The sequence below is a fragment of the Gadus chalcogrammus genome, chromosome 16 (genome assembly GCF_026213295.1).
Source record: "Gadus chalcogrammus isolate NIFS_2021 chromosome 16, NIFS_Gcha_1.0, whole genome shotgun sequence".
Taxonomy (NCBI): Eukaryota; Metazoa; Chordata; class Actinopteri; order Gadiformes; family Gadidae; genus Gadus; species Gadus chalcogrammus.
The window spans coordinates 28,242,300-28,262,498 of record NC_079427.1 but is presented as its reverse complement, the minus strand read 5'-3'; the positions used below and the strand labels follow the sequence as shown (position 1 = coordinate 28,262,498).

Below are 20,199 nucleotides of genomic sequence, written 5' to 3'. Positions count from 1 at the left end.
ACTTGATTGTCTGATGCCTCATCATCCCAGCCAAAGAGTATTGGTATTATTAGTAATGGCTACTTGCCAAATCGAAAAAATAACTTCACACAGTGTGTCTTTTTCCAATGTATTTGTTATCATTCGTAGCGTTGATCAGCAGAGAAATTGTTTGCCAAAGTCGTTCAGCATTCCACTGCATTGAGAAGAGCCGTTTAATAAACAAAAATAATTGACAGCTGAACGTTAGGAAGGCCCATGCAAGTGAATGGAGCAGTCTACAACATTGAGAAGAGCTGTGTAATAAGTAAGGGATAATGTATAGAACGCCGGTCATTATCGGGAAAATAAGCCCAGACTGAAGGGGCTTATTTTCGATAATGACCGGCGACGTTCTATACATTATCCCGCTTATTACACGGCTACTTGCCAAAACGAAAAAATAACTTCACATGGTGTGTCTTTTTACAATTTATTTGTTACCAGCATTCGTAGTGTTGATCAGCAGAGAAATAGTCCGCAAAAGACGTTGACGTCGCTTAGCAACCGAAGACGCTGGGGTTGAAAAGTTACCAGACTACTTGAGGAGTGATACCAAAGATGTCATTAGAGGCAAAAAGTCCTTTGTTTTCTTTGACAGCAGTCAATTATACTTAGCAACGGTGAATTATCAAATATAATTTGACGCCGGAAGTTGTGAAGAGCCCATGCAAGTAAACGGAGCGTTCCACAGCATTGAGAAGACCCGTGTAATAATCCATAATAATTCAAGTCGGTTATTTGTTTTTTTACAAGTGGTGGGTACAAAATTAATCTTGACGAAATCTGGTGGGGACGCGTCCCCAGCTTAATCAACGCCTATGTGCCTGTGGAACCACCTATTGGCTTTTCCCCAGCTCCCTCTGTCCAATTCATTCATAAAGGAGATGACAACTTCTCCTCTACACCAATGTTCCCGATGAGCAACACATGTGTTAACTGCATCAAGTTGGCCCTACTTGTGTCATACCATCTGTTTAAGGCAGGGGTTCTCAAAGTTTTGACAGCTGAGGGCCAATTTAGGAACCCAAAATTTGACTGAGGGCCGCCAAAGGAAAAAATTCTCGTGGGAAACGCCGTCAGCATCCCAGTGGTAAAAAAAAACATTGCACGTGGACCTCTGGGAGTGAGGTCAAGTGAGGTCTAAATCACGAAACTGAGGTTCATCCTTTCAAAATAATGTACAGTCGGATTAAAACTAAAAAAATTATAATTGTTTCAAATGTTTAATTGAAAGCTAGAGAGAGTCGACTTTTCTCTTTATATTTATTTATTTTTGTTTAAATTAATATTGATATAATAATCTGTATGTCATTGCGGGCCGCAAGGAATGTTTCTGCGGGCTGCCATTGGCCCGCAGGCCGCACTTTGAGAACCAATGGTTTAAGGAGAAGTTTGACTTTGCATTAGGAAACACATATGGGTTTGGCAGGGACTATATCTCAGTCAGTGTGTCTTGGAAAAAGTTAAAAAGGACAGCCTTGCCTTGCCTTCCATTTCTGAATGCACACTTTACCTTAAAATTATATTGCATTTGCATTTTTTTGAGTGAGTATTGCCTCATGATGCATTTTATATTTCCAGTTTTAAAACCAGTTAAAACAATGTTAACCTTTCATTTTTAACATGTCTCGTTATCATACTGTTTCATATCAACAAAGTTACATTGTGAAGCCAAGTTACATTGTGCAGCCAGCATTTGCTTAATAATATTAATAAAACAAAAAAAACGTTGTCTATTTTAAGGGTAAGGTCCAATTTTGAAGGTCCAACTAAGTTGTAAAAACTTAACATAACTTGCTAGTCACTGGAACAAATGTAGAAGCGAGGAAAAACATTTATCCCATGCTTCCCATCATTTTCAAGTGGATTCACTTGAGCACTCTATAAAGCCTCTCCTGACCACAATTGTTGGACTCACCACATCATCTCCATTGCCCCTCACCTCAAAAAATAACCTTTGGAATTGAAAAACAAAGAGGATCAGATGTACATACATTGTAGTTTAAGTACCTGATCTTCACACTTCAGTACACTAGTACCCGATCTTCTCATGCAGTTGCTTCGGTTAGGCTACCTGTAGGCTGTTGAGCAGACATCAGTGATTTACCAACCACCTTCCTGTTCAACTGAAACGTCTTCCTGTTCAACTGAAATGCCTTCCTGTTCAACAGAAATGCCTGTCCTCTTCAAACTTTTACTAGTATGTGTGAAAGCATTTCAGTGGTCCATGTAAAAGGTTTCACTAGTTGTTACGAGAGCTTTTCAGTTGTTTGAGTGAAGGTGTTTCAGTTGTCTATGTAAAAGCTTTTACATGTGTGAGGTTTTCAGTATAGTATGTGAATGGTTTCATACACTGGTGGATATTTATACACACACATCTCATACACAACACCCAGATATACAAACAGTCCCTTTTGCATAAACACCCCCACTTCGTGTCATGTCCACCCAGCACACCGGTGACCTGGTTCAGCAATGGCCAACAGAACGGTCTTCTAGAAGGGGGGGCGGGATTCAAGTGAGAACAGATGACAAGGTGGAATGTAGTCGTCATTTAAGACAGGGTTAGGGTTAGAAGCCCTCACAGTTAAGTAGGAAATGGACTGGTACAAATGTTTAAGATCTGTTCATCTCTCCCCCTGATAAGAACATGAGTACGAACTGTTGGGGAGAGCTTGTCTTACACGCTGCCTCCCAGACAGCGTGTTTGACCGCTGGCCGTTTAGGCCCACGATTTCCCACTGGGACCAGAGAGAGAGCTTTTGTTCCTTAAGTTAATAACCTGAGACACTACATATTTCTGGTCTAAACCATTCTCAGCAGGGGCCCGGTGGTCACACTCTGTGGAGGATTGAGTGTTATTGAGGAGGTGTGTTTTACTGCCAAAGACCTGAATCCGATTAAGGTAAGCATGTTCCAAAAGCCTAACTTGGCTCAGAATGGGACTCCAGTTTTTACCCCTGCTGGAGAGACTTTTATTCTGACAGGATAGTAGGGGTCGGGCTACCCCGTTAGAATAAAAGTCCCTCCAGCAGGGGTGAGCTCACCCTGTGAGCCCGCCTGAGTTATTAACCTGTTTCCAGGGAGATGATGACGGGAACCCGGCCTATTGTCTGGAAGTTATTAGGAGAGCCAATCAGGGGTAGCACAGGGAGTGGCTGCATACCTCCACACACACAAAAATACAGAAGCGCTCTCACATACACACAAACATACACACACACACACACACACACACACACCAACACACTGTGGCAACCCGTCTCTGGCACAGCGCCCCTGGAGGCCCAGGGGGCAGGTTGTGGAGGCGGTGTACCACAGATTTACAACAGATGGCGCCAGTAAGAGCATTGGTGCCAATCATTGAAATGCGGAGCACCTGAGGAGCAGGTGGGGAAGCATGCTTTAAAAAGCATGCTCATTCAGGGCTCTCCTGGAGGAACAAGACTGTGGATTCTTCCAAAGCTGGGTTTTGTTTGGTTTTATAGTTATCTAATTTATGTTTGATTAAAGGTGCCATTTTGGCTTAAATTAAACTCCAGTTCGTGTGCTGATTGGAAGGAGGCGGCCCACTCACCAAGCCGGGTTACCACAACACACACACACACACACACACACACACACGCATGTGCACATGACCGCAATCACAAACACGTACATACACATGCAACAACACACATGCACGCATGTGTGCGCTAATCCACATAGATTAATGCAAAAAGGTCATGACATCTCCTAACTTTACTGGTTTCTTCTAGACACACACACACATGTACACACAAACACACACACACACAAACACACACACTCCATCGCCCTGTTTTCTATTTTACTATTTTTTTTTAATGGGACTGCATCTTCCCATTATCTCCCCTTTTTCTCATGGCTGTTATGGGAGTCAGTGTGTGTGTGTGTGTGTGTGTGTGTATTTATGAAGGCGACCAGGGTGTACAGACTGCTGCAGTTTCTTCATTGTGTAAGCAAGAGAGAGAGATGGAGGGAGAGTTTTTTGTTGTCTCTCTCTCCCTCACTCTTTCTCTCTATCAATCTGTATAAAATGCACACAATATCTTTGAGGCTTACTAGGGCCCAACAGGGCCAGATGTTGCACACTTTTCCCTTCATTTTTTTTCTCCTCAAAACATGTCAAAGGTGAATGACCTCAGTAGAACGAGTCATGGAAACAGTGAGTTAACTGTCAGAGACAGAGCTCCCAGAGTTATATGGAGGATGACTGCAGACTCCCCTGTTCTCTTCCTTTTTGCAGAGCAGCTAATGATGCATCATGACAACATAGACATGACTGTTTTTTGTTCTGTTAGATTCAACTCTAGCTATGGAGTCAACATATAACATGTTATATTCTGGTCAGCAAGGTCAAATCTATAGCATACAGGAAATCACACCGAAGACATATTGAAAGGGCAAACAGAGATTATGTTATCCAGTACTGGCCTGTATAAGGTATAATATGGAATGAAAGACACACATTGTGGTCATGAGAGCAAAGGGCTATGGTTTCACCTTTTGTAGTCCTTCTTGACCTTCTTGACGCAAAAGACTATGAAACTGAATATGAATGAGTGAAGTCTATGTGTGTAAATCTGCAGGATAGATACAATATCTAGTCATCATAATGTAACGCCGTGTTGCAAATACCCAACAAGAGAGATATCACAAAATATCACAACAATGCACCACTATCAATATCTATCACTATTGTAGATCGACAACTCAAATACTTTAATGAATTCAACAGGAATCATGCTATATTTTCTCTGAGAATCGATTCTTGCCTCAACAAATCCTTGGAGTAATAACCCTATGAACCAATAAGTCAACATGTATGGAGCGAGCATTGACATTGAGATGTTTTGATCAACTATGACACGGTAGAGTATTGGTTTGAAGAGGGTAAGAGAGAAAGAAGGACAGAATGATTTCCTCAAGGCAAAAATAATCTTGAGTGATGCAACTGGTGAAGCTTGCGCTGCATGAGAGGATAAATCAACCCACTACTCTGTCTCCATCTAACACAGTGTTGAGGGATTAACGGTTCCAGGGCTACAACTAAACGGGAACAAAACCCCAGCAGGAATTGCTTGATTGAGAGCCTTGCATTGGAGCAAAATCCGTGGCCATTTCACGGAAATTGGCGTGTTTCCGTGAGGATTCCACAGATTTTGAGTTAAGCATCCGTGGTCATTTCACGGATTCCTGAGAGACCAGGTTGGGTGTTTCAGTGTGTGTATGTGTGCTTCCAGTGTTCATGAATAATGAGGTTAATCAATAAGAAGAGGGGGCATTGTTTAAGGACTTTTTTGATGTTGTTCAACTCCTAATCTTATTTAACTCTCTTTGCTGATAGGTTGCTCAGCGGTAACACAGCTGGCTCTCTTACATGCAGACTAGTCATACAGAAGCACGCAAATCTACATGTCCACCCACACACATAAGCATGTACATAAACAGACCCCCCCTCCCCCCCACACACATACACTCGCACCAAGACACACACACACACACACACACACACACACACACACACACACACACACTATAAACAATTACGGCCAGCTCAATGTCATCTTCTTCTCCTGCTTTGAAAGGCGTCGATGGACATTTGCTGCTGCACACAAACAGACAGTGGGGACGATGGGGACGGCAGGATGAGGCATCAAGTAAAAACATGTGAGTCTGAGGACGACAAAGCCTTGAGGTGCAACAATTACACATCAGAAAGAAAGAAGGAATCTGCCATGTTTATAGCTTCTCCTATCTACTCAGCTTAGCTGATGCCAGTCAAACCACTGTCTCTTCTCTCCTTTCATCAGGAGCAGAAGCTGGAGTTGGTTTAAGGATAGACTATGGCTGTATGCACACAAACACACACATACACACACAAACGCACATACAACGACACATACACACACACACACACAAAAATACACACACACGCTAACATGCACAGGCACACACACACACACACACACACACACACACACACACACACACACACACACACACACACACACACACACACACACACACACACACACACACACACAGAGACTTAGCCCTGTTCACACAGCTAAGATCTTTGTGTAAAAACGCAGAAGTCTTGCAGGTTTGAGAGAAATAGACTGAGGGCAACAGGGTCAGAGCACGACCAGATGGACACTGAAAACTTCGTTTTAGATTCATGAGAACCCAAAATACAGAAACGGTGACGTCATCGCCCCACCCACCAGGTGGGCAACGTTAGATTTCCGTCAAATTTGTGTTTGTTTGATTCTATTTGTATTATTTTTTGTAGCTTTAAATACAGCCCCATGGTAATTATAATTACTAACTGTACATTAAAAAGTATTTTCTGCAATGTTTAACAACTGTTGTTGTTGTTGTTCTTCGGTTTCTTCTTCTTCGACCGTATCTTTGCATACAGCACGCAGGCTTGATGCCCATGCTCTGCCTCCTCTTCTTTTCTTTTTGGTGGAGTTCTGTTACAGAAACAGCGCCACATATAAGCCTAGAATATGTACTAGTGTTTCTACAGCTAGCTGCGTCTTTGCAATGACTCCATCATTAAGGAGAAATTCCTGCCACGCTGCCAAGGAAAATGGGGGGAAAAGATTGTCTTTTATTCAGATTGTGCTCAGCTGCTTCCAATTATCTTCAACGTGTAAATATTTAACATTGTACTTAAAAAAAAAAAACTTCATCAAAAAGATGAGGAATTTCAGCTTTTGACATCATAGACGAGATGGTCAGGAAAGCTGTAGATGTAGATCATCAACATCATCGGGTCCCTCTAGCCTTGGCTGTGTGTTTATGTGCGATGTTACGTTTTTTTAAAGAATAAGAGTGGACTGAAGATCTTGTGCTTTCCTCACCATGGCCTGAACACACGAGGATAAAGAGTCTCCTGAGCCTTACAGGCAACACAATCTCCTGGACTGCTACACATGTATGGCTGCTACCTATATGCTACCTGAAATAAGGAATATACCAGAAAACAACGCCCAACCACTTATCTAAACAGACACCAGGAACACAAAGCTGTTCTATTTCATGTGTGTGACAAAGAAGTGTTCCAAAAGGCTGACTTGGGCTTTTTAACCACACATTCCACCCCACACCACAACAAAACACAACCGAGCACATCACAACACAACACCCGGCCACACCAAAAATAAAAAAAGCACTATCATGCTCCATTTTGCCTCCCCCGTGGAACCTGTCTGTGTGCATTATATAAATATATATTATGTAACACTTCATGTATTTTTTATGAATTGACAAACAGATGTGATCAAAATGCGATTACTCTAGTTCCGTGAACGGTTTCTGCTCCGATACATACACAGTTCTAGTGCACAGGCACAGGCTCAAACCTGTCAACAGATGATGGACAACACTTACATTGGCCTTGCTGTACAGGGCGAAGGTGGCCCTGCTGGAGAAGCGAGCGGTACCAGGGCAGTCGCTGATGCCCGGAGCACTGGTCATCATGGAGGTCACTCTGGGGCCCGGTGGGGGGCAGACGGGCTCCGGGTATGACGAGGAGCCAGGTGGCAGGGAGCTGGTCGGACCCCTGGGACACATGCTGCCCTGGAAGGGGAACTGGACCTGGCCCTTCCCGTGGACCGCCTCTGTTACCTCCTGGTGGGGGTCCAGCCCAATGTCGTCGTGATGACGGTTGTGGTGGTTTAGGCTGGGGTTACCAGTGTCGTTGCTGTGATGGCTGTTGTTGGTGTAGATGTCGGACCAGGTGGAGACACCTTGATGCTCATACGTCATCCCCGACAGCAGCTCCACCTGCTGTGCGAGGGCGTCCAGCTGGGCCCGCAGCTGCTGGTTCTCCTGCTGGAGCTGGGCCACCGCCCGGCCTATCGGGGCGTCCGCCGCCTCCTCAAGACGCCGCTCTACGTCAAGCTTGAAGGCGCTCACGTCCCCGTGGATCTCACGGATGGTGCCCCGCAGGGTGTCCTCGTAGCGGGCCAGAGCGGCGCACACCGTCTCCCCGCCCTCCGGGGCAGGAGAAGGAGGAGGCGTGGAGAGGTGGAGGGCTGTTCTCCCGTCCTCCATGGCTGATGGTGGCACAGCAACGACAGAGACCAGGACCCTGGGCATGGGCCCTCCTGGGGCTCCTTGTACAGGTGGTGAGAGGTCCGGGGCCCTTGTGGTAGAGGAGCAGCGTTGGGATTGGGTCGGGGGCGCGGGGGGGACAGAGGTTTCTCTCGTTCTCCTTTCCTTTTAAGCCAGCTATCGGCTCCGCAATGATTCAGAGAGACAGGAAAGAGGCAAGTCTTTGCTTTCTAGGCAGAGCTCTCTCTCTCACTCTCTCTATCTCCCTCTTTCTCTAGCTCTCCCTCTCAGGTGGAAGTATGTGGCTTGTGGCTTGCAAATGCCAATCAGTCTTGACGTATCTCAACACATAATCCAAGTAGAGTCCTCGGTAGAGTCCTGTTACCAAGGATAAAAAAAACAAAAAACGATCAGGAAATCAAATCAGTTAGAAAATACTTGATTGGTTTGTGCTGTTCTCCAAATAGCAGGATCTAAAACAAACATCCTGATAATCGTTCAGAAATGGATTCAACAAACCGCTAAAAACTGCATTTACAAAACACACAAGCAGATTGAAGGCATCGAAGCTGAGCAACATTTAGCAACAGCATTGCTGAGGGAAGTGAATCCAAGGAGCGAGTGGGAGAGAGGAAAGACATAATATGTGTTTGAGGCCAGCTTGGCTTTGAGGTGCCATAAAACAAATGGGAGGTGAGGTCATCTGAACTGCGTCACACAGCTGCCAAATGCACACTCCCATGCCTCACTGTCTATGAATGTATGGCCCAAATTTGTGATGATACATATGCGTGTTTGTGTGTCTGTGTGTGTGTGCTTGTCTGAGTGTTTGTCGATGTGGGTTTGTGTGTGTGTGTGTTTGTCTGTGTTAGTTTGTGTGTGTGTGTGCCTCTGTTTGTCCAAGCATGCCTGTGTTTGTCTAAATATGTGTGAAGAGTGAAGAGTGAATTTGTTTGTTTAAGTGTATGTGTTTATGTGAGCATGCATGCGTGAATGGATGCCTGTGTGCGTGTGTGTGTGTGTGTGTGTGTGTGTGTGTGTGTGTGTGTGTGTGTGTGTGTGTGTGTGTGTGTTTTTACACACGCACCCATGCAATAATTCCTACCCGGCTCTGTAGAACTCCCCAGGTTTCCTTCTCGCAATCCTGCTCTATGTAGGTGTGTGTGTGTGTGTGTGTGTGTGTGTGTGTGTGTGTGTGTGTGTGTGTGTGTGTGTGTGTGTGTGTGTGTGTGTGTGTGTGTGTGTGTGTGTGTGTGTGTGTGTGTGTGTGTGTGTGTGTGTGTGTGTGTGTGTATTAGCTCTGCTCTATTCTGTTCAGCAGGCTGTCTGGTTTGAACTTTTCCTTCCACTCTGAAGTCAATATCTCCTCCTCCTCTTTCTGGACAGGCGGAGAGAGGGAGAGGGGGAGGAGACAGATGAGGAGGGGGAGGAGCACAATGAGGAGGAGGAGGAGAGAGATAGGGAGATGAAGAGGTACGTTGGAGCAGAGGCCTGGAGCTAGAGGGGGTGGGGGCTCTCCAAAGTGTTGTAAAGAGGAGTTGTTTATGCAGCCATTCTCTTCACCTCCCCCAGCTGTTCTCCCTCTTTTACTACGACTAAACTGTAGGCATGTCAGTCAGCCACACCCACCCCAAGCTCTGTTACAGCAGGGTGCCTCTCGCTCTTGCTTGCTCTCTCTCTCTCTCTCTGAGTCATTCTCGCTTACTTTCAATTCATCAGACCAATGAATTTCCCAGATTATCAATAATATATCAGGACAAAATGTTTTTTGCCCACTCTGTTTTATCTGTAACCTTTACATCTATTTGTCTTTCCTCACTCAGTTAATTTTTTTTGCAATGTACAGACAGACAGATGGACACACCAATCTGTACTATAGCTGGCCACTCAGTAACTGAGACTCTTGTCTCTCTCTCTCTCGTCTTTGTTTTTTCAGCCATGTTGTCTCAGCACACGAAAACATTCACTTTCCCCCTTTCCTTTCCTTCAATCCGCCCCCAACACTGCTATCTCTCTCTCTCGCTCTCTCTCCCTCCCTCTCCCCCTCCCTCTCTCTCTTTTCATTCTCCACAGCTTAGGCTCCATCTTATTGTGGTTGAGAGAGCGTGAGGCCCCGGTGATATCTTGACACACTGGGGCCTATCTTGCACCGAGCGCAATTGACTTTCTACACCAAGGTCCAGTTACTAAAAATTCCTTCCAAGAAAGGTCCGAACCTACCACGTCCTAATAGCCTTCTTTTGTCAAATACAATCAACACGGCATATTACCTTATAATTTCAGATGTATTTATTTTCAATTTCCAAATAGCTTACTTTTAACCATGAAAAACTAGTAATACAAAGTAACGCATATTAACATTTCAAGTAAACAAAAAGGTACATTAGGCCTGCAATTCAAGCGAACATAAAAAGTGCATAAGGCCTACATGTGAAGTAAGCAGAACAGGAACACTAGGCCTACACTTCAAATAAACACAAAGTGCATTAGGCCTAAATTTCAAGTAAGCAAAACAGTGTCTCAAGTGGTGTTAGACCCAACAGGTCCTCACAGATCTCTTTCTTGTCTTGATGAAACAATCGCACATAAACCAAAAGCTGGGCATTATCCGTTACATCTGAAGACGAGTCAATGGCTAAGGATGGGTCACTCTGAACAGCCGCATGAAGCTGTGACAGTGCGTCATCTGATAACATTTCAGATTTTCTGGTTGTCGTTGCAGCTCACATTGGGATTTGCTTTATTTTTTCACACAATTCATCCCTTTGTTTACCTTCAAGTAACGTCTCGGCAGCGGCGTTCAAGCACTCCTTCACAACAGTCGTGTCACTGAAAGTTTTTTTATGTTGCCCCAAAATCCATGTAATCTTAAGTGAGCATTCATTTGCACGTTGCTGGCCGGTAAATGAGTGTGTGAAGACACACGTAGACCTCTCATACTGAGCTCTCAGCTCGGTATTTTCCACGCTCTTACTTCTGACTTCTGGGGATACTTTTCCTCGAAGGATCTGTGTTTGGATTCGTAATGCCGCTTAATATTCCCGCTTTTTATCAGCGCCACGGTTCCAACACATAAAAGACACAACAATGAAGTATTGGTCAGTCCATTCATCTTTAAAAAGTCTCATTTCGGGGTCAACTTTCCTTTTTCCGAGCAAGCCATTTTCTCATTCCAAATCGCTCTTCCGGTAAACAAAAAATTTGATTGGCTATTTTTTGAGAGACGCTATTACGCACATGCCGTGACAGACGGAGGGAGGGGGGGGGAGTTCGGTGAGTGCATGATCTTCGCTCGGTGAAGATCATTGCTTTTTGCTGTTTTTATGCTGTACAACAGACTATTCTGCCTTTCAATTTGTGTTTCAGTGAGAAATGATTTTACTAACATAATCATGCTTTGTATAGTGAAATAATAAAAAAACGAATAATATTAAAAAAAAAAGACTTTTTTTTTTTTTTTTTATTATTTTAAATTGGTCATGGGTCCGGATAGGACCGTCACTTGGTCCGGACCCGGACCGCGGTCCGCCGTTTGGAGATGCCTGTTCTACACCAACGTATGCATTGTTGCTAGTTTGCACCGATACAAACCCGCACACAACGATTTGCCGGATTGAAATATTATGATGATGATGTGGATTGTGTACAAACAATAATAAACTTGAGCAAAGAAGGCTATATCCCAGCCTTCCAAAACCAAATCTTGTTTTAGGATAAATTATAACGTTGGTTAAATTATTTGGGAAAGAACAGCTGATACAGCGGTAATAAGTTGTACTTTTAAATCAATGCATCTGCAAACACCGTAAAGCGAAAACATATTTTCTTGACACAGATGTAGCCAGTGGAATTAGATGCCACACAGGACACAATGACTTTCGGGGTTTCTTGTAGCATCAATTTATTTTAGAACACAATGATTTTTTGTGTCAGAGTGTTATATATTATTTTTAACAGATCATTTATACTGTGCTCAAATGTTGCACTTCAATTTACATCAGCTCGATTAATAAAGAAAGGAATAAAACAAATACAATAAAATTCCTAGGCCTAATAGAAAAATACAGTTAAATAACAGCTTAGAAAATAGTGCAGAAAATACGGCAGTGGCATGACTTTAAACAGGAAATGCAAAATAACACTGGTTCCATACACATTTCACCACTATAAACATTAACAGGCCAATCAACAATGCAAACATTAAATGATTCACTTCACACATAACGTACGCAGTACGTTCCAATTCAGATCCGGCGAAAAGAAGTATACTTCGAGGACCCGGATGCCGTACTCAAAACGGGCTAATCGTGAAGTGTGGATCGAAGGACACTCCCCGTACTCAACGGCAGCCATCTTAGCTACGTAGCGGAAGAGGCGGAGCCAGGCTGAGCCAAAGTCGGCGCATTTTCCACATAGCCTGCATTAATAGAGTCATTTTGTAGTTTTTATAGCCTTTTATAGCTGCTAGGAGTAAAGAGTTCACCGTTCAAAGCGTGTTCGATTTGGAACAACACTGACATCTGAAAATTAGCGCACTTAGTGAGAGCGGATAGTGTACTTTGTTTAAGTGTACTGATGGAAGTATGGATATTGGAACACGGCACAGGATGCACCGGCCGCAGCATTATATAGTCTGACTCAATACTGCCACCCAGGGACGTCCTTAGGGGGAGGTAAATTAGGATGATTCTAGGGGTGCAGCACTGACGGGGGTGCCCCAGAGGACACTGGTATTATTAAAACTATATGCAAAAAAACAACATTAAATCATCAAATTAAGGTGGTTTGTTTCGTTTTTTTGTTGTGGTTTGTTTCTCCATTTTTACAAAATCATTAGAAAGTCTTCACCCAATTATCACCCCTCTCATTTGTCATTATTTGGTACAGCCCAAGTCTTACACTACTGCAGAGCAAAGTAGCAGCCAGGCAGATCGTGGCAGTGTTGCCAACTTAGCGATTTTGTCGCTATATTTAGCTACTTTTCAGACCCCTTTGGCGACTTTTTTTCAAAACAGCGACAAGAGACAAATGTAGCTCCTTTTTCAGCTGTTATTGGTGACTTTTGGCGACTTTTTGAGGTGAAAGCACTATCGCTATTACCTCTTCACAACGAGCACCGGGTGCCTCCCCCGTCTCAAAGCACTTACAGGCAGCCCAGTCCTCGTGCAGCAGTCCCTCCCAGCTGCTCTGTTAGCAGGAGCTAACAGGAGACGTTCACGCCTCGGCATCCGGGCTGCAAATGAATCCGCGTCCCGGCCAGCAAGCCGCCGCCGACTGATCCCGGACCCTGACGTACAGTCAGGGCGGGAAAATGTAATATTTTCTTTGTCTAAATAAAATAATAAATCGCTGTGTTACATTGACTCACACTGCCTCAGGCTCAGTCACTTCACCTCACCTCGTCCACTGTGTGTGTGTGTTTACCATGTCGCAGTCAAAACTTTACCAACAAAAATATAGGAAAGAGTGGGAAGCAAACACTGCTTTTAAGGGCTGGTTAAAGCCGTTTATTGGAGACGATAAACGAGCATACTGTAGCTATTGCAAGGTCGATTTCTGTGCCAAACTCAGTGATGTGAAGAAACACAGTTCAACCCAAAAGCATATTCAAGAGGCAAAGCCTTAAAGTTCAGCTCAAACAACGCTGCCATTTATGGTAAGCAAAATTGGGACTAAGCAAAAAAAGAAAATGTAGTTTGTTTTTTTATACTTCCAGTTATGCAAATTAGGCGATGACGTCATCTAGCGACTTCTAGCGACTTTTAGGAGAGCCAATAGCTACTTTCCTTCCTGAAGAGTTGGCAAAACTGGATCGTGGTGAAGCAAGTGCAGACTGCTAGTGTCTGACACCGGGATTCCACCGGACGCGTTACGGCAACGTTAAAGGCCTCCACACACCGGCGCCGCAGCGTCGCGTCAAAAAGTCTGCCCCCATTATTCTGGGTGTACTAGCACACACCGGCGCCGACTAGCCGCGCGGCAGCGTTCCGCGCCGCGCCGCCCAACTACTCTTCGAGACAATGTTCTATTCCCGAGCGTCGCCGCCCCTGAAAAAGCGCTTTGTAAAAGCTGGTTTGTACATCCCGGGTCCCGTAGGCACCTCCATATCTACCCCTCACCACTGGATGTCGCCCTCTTTCGTTTGTGAGAAACAATTACGAGAATGGACGATGAGAGACTGGTCGTCGAGGTGGAAAAATATGTCGAATTGTATGACCAAAGTTCCCGTCATTACAAAGACAACTCCAAAAAGGTCATTGCCTGGCGAGCCATAGCTCTGGAGATTGGATCTTCAGGTGAGAAATCAACAATGGTGGACTAAGTACCCAAACCATTAACCATAATGGGAAATAGACGAAATCAAGTCACATATAATCACACCATGTAGGAAGAAACCAGATTACTTGTAATATATATTTTTTTATTTAAGGCAAGGCAACTTCATTCATATAGCACTTTTAATACATGAAGCAGACTCAAAGTGCTTCACATAGAAACATTCTCATACAATAAAATAGATAAGTAAAAGGAAACACAGGCAAAGCTCAAAAATGCATTGTCATGTATTAACTGTCTCTCTGGTATCAGATCATGTATTAATTGTCTCTCTGGATTTAGGGAAAAATAACATTAAGTGTCTCGAGCACTCAAATAAAATACACTGGCTACTGAATCCAGCACAGCAATAACATCACTGTATTTATCCCGAGGGATAAAAAAAAAGTATATATATGCAAAAGAGTATACCAGAGAGGGATAATAACTAGATTATAGGTCATCATATAGGCTGCACCATATGGTTCTGCCATTGCACACTTAGTAGCGAATTGAAATATTGGCGTGCCTCTCAGGATCTGCACGGAGCTCCTGGACCAGATTGTGGCATACCCCCTGTTCTTGTCTCCGTTCATTGATGGGGTGCACCCAAACCCTTCGTCTTCTCCTTGCTCCTTGCAGGAGAAGAAGGGCAGCCCCCCTCTGTCTGGCAACAGTTATTTGTTCTGTTGAAATAAAAAAACCTCAATAAAATGTAAAAGAGCTTGCTCAATTAAAATGGCTAACTACTGGCTGCATACATGTAAATGTGTGGCTATGTTAAGAATAGATAGATACTGTATTGGTCCCAATGGGGATCAATAAAGCCATCCAGGAGCTCAATACAATAAATACACACAATAACAATTGGCCTTAATAGGTGACTGCACTATATACTAAAAAGCCTTAATAGAAGGTCCTGCAGTTATTGAGATTGTTGATGCAGTAGATGAATAATTGCAAAATATAAAATAAATAAGAAATGACAGTAAATAAAACGATAAAGTGCCCTACAAACTAAGTTGATCTGATGCTTGAAAACATACTTTCACTGCGCAGATTAGCATACATTTTTCCAATTATTCAGCCAAAAAGATGGAAAATAAATAAACTAGGCTACAATAGGCTACTCACCCATTGCGTTTCGTGTCTTTGCTGCGGTTGATTGACAGGTGACTTCCTGATTTTATACTGCAGCGCGGCCGTCGCGCCCTGGTCGCGCCGCCTCCTGTTGGTGCTAGGGGCGTGCTTTTGACGCGCGTAAAATACGCGACGCTGCGCTGCGGCGCCGGTGTGTGGAGGCCTTTACGGCTGCGGCACGTCTTGGCCGCGACTTTGCCCTGCTTGCATTTCCACCGGGCGCGTTACGGCAGCGCAACGCTGCCTTGCGAACCAGCCGTATTCCCGCGAGATCACGAGATCCCGCGATAATCCTAAACCTAATGTACTCACCTTCCACTCCCAAAACTACTGCAATTAAATGCCAGGCTTTGTCCTTTCTGACATTGTTCTTATAAAAAGGATGATTTGAGACCCTTTGATTGATTGACTGCTGACCTGGTGCCACCGGTCATGATGTAATAATGTTGGTGTTTTATTTATTGTGTTTTATTTTGAAAATTGAGCAGAATGCTCTATGGCTTTTACTTTTTCACTTCCTGCCCTGATCGATCTGCTCTGTTGAAATTGACGCGGTTCAGCAGCGGTTCGCGGCAAAAATAGGAATGCTACGGAATGATAGCGCTGCGGCGCGGCACGCCGCTCCTGGGACGCTGCTGAGACGTTCCGCAGCCGCGCCCGGTGGAAATGGTCTCATTGATTAGAGTGGAATCTATCTGCTGCGGTGACCGCGGCCAAGACGTGCCGCTGCCGTAACGTTGCCGTAACGCGTCCGGTGGAATCAGGCCGTTACCCGGGGATTCCACCGGACGCGTTACGGCAACGTTAAAGGCCTCCACACACCGGCGCCGCAGCGTCGCGTCAAAAAGTCTGCCCCCATTATTCCGGGTGTACTAGCACACACCGGCGCCGACTAGCCGCGCGGTAGCGTTCCGCGCCGCGCCGCCCAACTACTCTTCGAGACAATGTTCTATTCCCGAGCGTCGCCGCCCCTGAAAAAGCGCTTTGTAAAAGCTGGTTTGTACATCCCGGGTCCCGTAGGCACCTCCATATCTACCCCTCACCACTGGATGTCGCCCTCTTTCGTTTGTGATAAACAATTACGAGAATGGACGATGAGAGACTGGTCGTCGAGGTGGAAAAATATGTCGAATTGTATGACCAAAGTTCCCGTCATTACAAAGACAACTCCAAAAAGGTCATTGCCTGGCGAGCCATAGCTCTGGAGATTGGATCTTCAGGTGAGAAATCAACAATGGTGGACTAAGTACCCAAACCATTAACCATAATGGGAAATAGACGAAATCAAGTCACATATAATCACACCATGTAGGTAGAAACCAGATTACTTGTAATATATATTTTTTTATTTAAGGCAAGGCAACTTCATTCATATAGCACTTTTAATACATGAAGCAGACTCAAAGTGCTTCACATAGAAACATTCTCATACAATAAAATAGATAAGTAAAAGGAAACACAGGCAAAGCTCAAAAATGCATTGTCATGTATTAACTGTCTCTCTGGTATCAGATCATGTATTAAATGTCTCTCTGGATTTAGGGAAAAATAACATTAAGTGTCTCGAGCACTCAAATAAAATACACTGGCTACTGAATCCAGCACAGCAATAACATCACTGTATTTATCCCGAGGGATAAAAAAAAAAGTATATATATGCAAAAGAGTATACCAGAGAGGGATAATAACTAGATTATAGGTCATCATATAGGCTGCACCATATGGTTCTGCCATTGCACACTTAGTAGCGAATTGAAATAATGGCGTGCCTCTCAGGATCTGCACGGAGCTCCTGGACCAGATTGTGGCATACCCCCTGTTCTTGTCTCCGTTCATTGATGGGGTGCACCCAAACCCTTCGTCTTCTCCTTGCTCCTTGCAGGAGAAGAAGGGCAGCCCCCCTCTGTCTGGCAACAGTTATTTGTTCTGTTGAAATAAAAAAAACTCAATAAAATGTAAAAGAGCTTGCTCAATTAAAATGGATTACTACTGGCTGCATACATGTAAATGTGTGGCTATGTTAAGGATAGATAGATGGATAGATAGATAGATACTGTATTGGTCCCAATGGGGATCAATAAAGCCATCCAGGAGCTCAATACAATAAATACACACAATAACAATTGGCCTTAAAAGGTGACTGCACTATATACTAAAAAGGCTTAATAGAAGGTCCTGCAGTTATTGAGATTGTTGATGCAGTAGATGAATAATTGCAAAATATAAAATAAATAAGAAATGACAGTAAATAAAACGATAAAGTGCCCTACAAACTAAGTTGATCTGATGCTTGAAAACATACTTTCACTGCGCAGATTAGCCTACATTTTTCCAATTATTCAGCCAAAAAGATGGAAAATAAATAAACTAGGCTACAATAGGCTACTCACCCATTGCGTTTCGTGTCTTTGCTGCGGTTGATTGACAGGTGACTTCCTGATTTTATACTGCAGCGCGGCCGTCGCGCCGCCTCCTGTTGGTGCTAGGGGCGTGCTTTTGACGCGCGTAAAATACGCGACGCTGCGCTGCGGCGCGTCAAAAAGTCTGCCCCCATTATTCCGGGTGTACTAGCACACACCGGCGCCGACTAGCCGCGCGGCAGCGTTCCGCGCCGCGCCGCCCAACTACTCTTCGAGACAATGTTCTATTCCCGAGCGTCGCCGCCCCTGAAAAAGCGCTTTGTAAAAGCTGGTTTGTACATCCCGGGTCCCGTAGGCACCTCCATATCTACCCCTCACCACTGGATGTCGCCCTCTTTCGTTTGTGATAAACAATTACGAGAATGGACGATGAGAGACTGGTCGTCGAGGTGGAAAAATATGTCGAATTGTATGACCAAAGTTCCCGTCATTACAAAGACAACTCCAAAAAGGACATTGCCTGGCGAGCCATAGCTCTGGAGATTGGATCTTCAGGTGAGAAATCAACAATGGTGGACTAAGTACCCAAACCATTAACCATAATGGGAAATAGACGAAATCAAGTCACACATAATCACACCATGTAGGTAGAAACCAGATTACTTGTAATATATATTTTTTTATTTAAGGCAAGGCAACTTCTTTCATATAGCACTTTTAATACATGAAGCAGACTCAAAGTGCTTCACATAGAAACATTCTCATACAATAAAATAGATAAGTAAAAGGAAACACAGGCAAAACTCAAAAATGCATTGTCATGTATTAACTGTCTCTCTGTTATCAGAACATGTATTAACTGTCCCTCTGGATTTAGGGAAAAATAACATTAAGTGTCTTGAGCACTCAAATAAAATACACTGGCTACTGAATCCAGCACAGCAATAACATCACTGTATTTATCCCGAGGGATAAAAAAAAAGTATATATATGCAAAAGAGTATACCAGAGAGGGATAATAACTAGATTATAGGTCATCATATAGGCTGCACCATATGGTTCTGCCATTGCACACTTAGTAGCGAATTGAAATATTGGCGTGCCTCTCAGGATCTGCACGGAGCTCCTGGACCAGATTGTGGCATACCCCCTGTTCTTGTCTCCGTTCATTGATGGGGTGCACCCAAACCCTTCGTCTTCTCCTTGCTCCTTGCAGGAGAAGAAGGGCAGCCCCCCTCTGTCTGGCAACAGTTATTTGTTCTGTTGAAATAAAAAAAACTCAATAAAATGTAAAAGAGCTTGCTCAATTAAAATGGCTAACTACTGGCTGCATACATGTAAATGTGTGGCTATGTTAAGGATAGATAGATGGATAGATAGATAGATACTGTATTGGTCCCAATGGGGATCAATAAAGCCATCCAGGAGCTCAATACAATAAATACACACAATAACAATTGGCCTTAAAAGGTGACTGCACTATATACTAAAAAGGCTTAATAGAAGGTCCTGCAGATATTGAGATTGTTGATGCAGTAGATGAATAATTGCAAAATATAAAATAAATAAGAAATGACAGTCAATAAAACGATAAAGTGCCCTACAAACTAAGTTGATCTGATGCTTGAAAACATACTTTCACTGCGCAGATTAGCCTACATTTTTCCAACTATTCAGCCAAAAAGATGGAAAATAAATAAACTAGGCTACAATAGGCTACTCACCCATTGCGTTTCGTGTCTTTGCTGCGGTTGATTGACAGGTGACTTCCTGATTTTATACTGCAGCGCGGCCGTCGCGCCGCCTCCTGTTGGTGCTAGGGGCGTGCTTTTGACGCGCGTAAAATACGCGACGCTGCGCTGCGGCGCCGGTGTGTGGAGGCCTTTACGGCAGCGGCACGTCTTGGCCGCGGTCACCGCAGCAGATAGGTTCCACTCTAATCAATGAGACCATTTCCACCGGGCGCGGCTGCGGAACGTCTCAGCAGCGTCCCAGGAGCGGCGTGCTGCGCCGCAGCGCTATCATTCCGTAGCATTCCTATTTTTGCCGCGAGCCGCTGCTGAACCGCGTCAATTTCAACAGAGCAGATCGATCAGGGCAGGAAGTGAAAAAGTAAAAGCCATAGAGCATTCCGCTCAATTTTCAAAATACAAAACACAATAAATAAAACACCAACTTTATTACGTCATGACCGGTGGCACCAGGTCAGCAGTCAATCAATCAAAGGGTCTCAAATCATCCTTTTTATAAGAACAATGTCAGAAAGGACAAAGCC

General features: G+C 44.1%; 1 pseudogene; it reads right to left on the bottom strand.

The window, feature by feature from the left end:
- Positions 1–9,446, bottom strand: part of LOC130405692 (smoothelin-like protein 2) — a 55,893-nt pseudogene extending 46,447 nt beyond the window's left edge.
- Between the last annotated feature and the right edge of the window lie 10,753 nt (positions 9,447–20,199).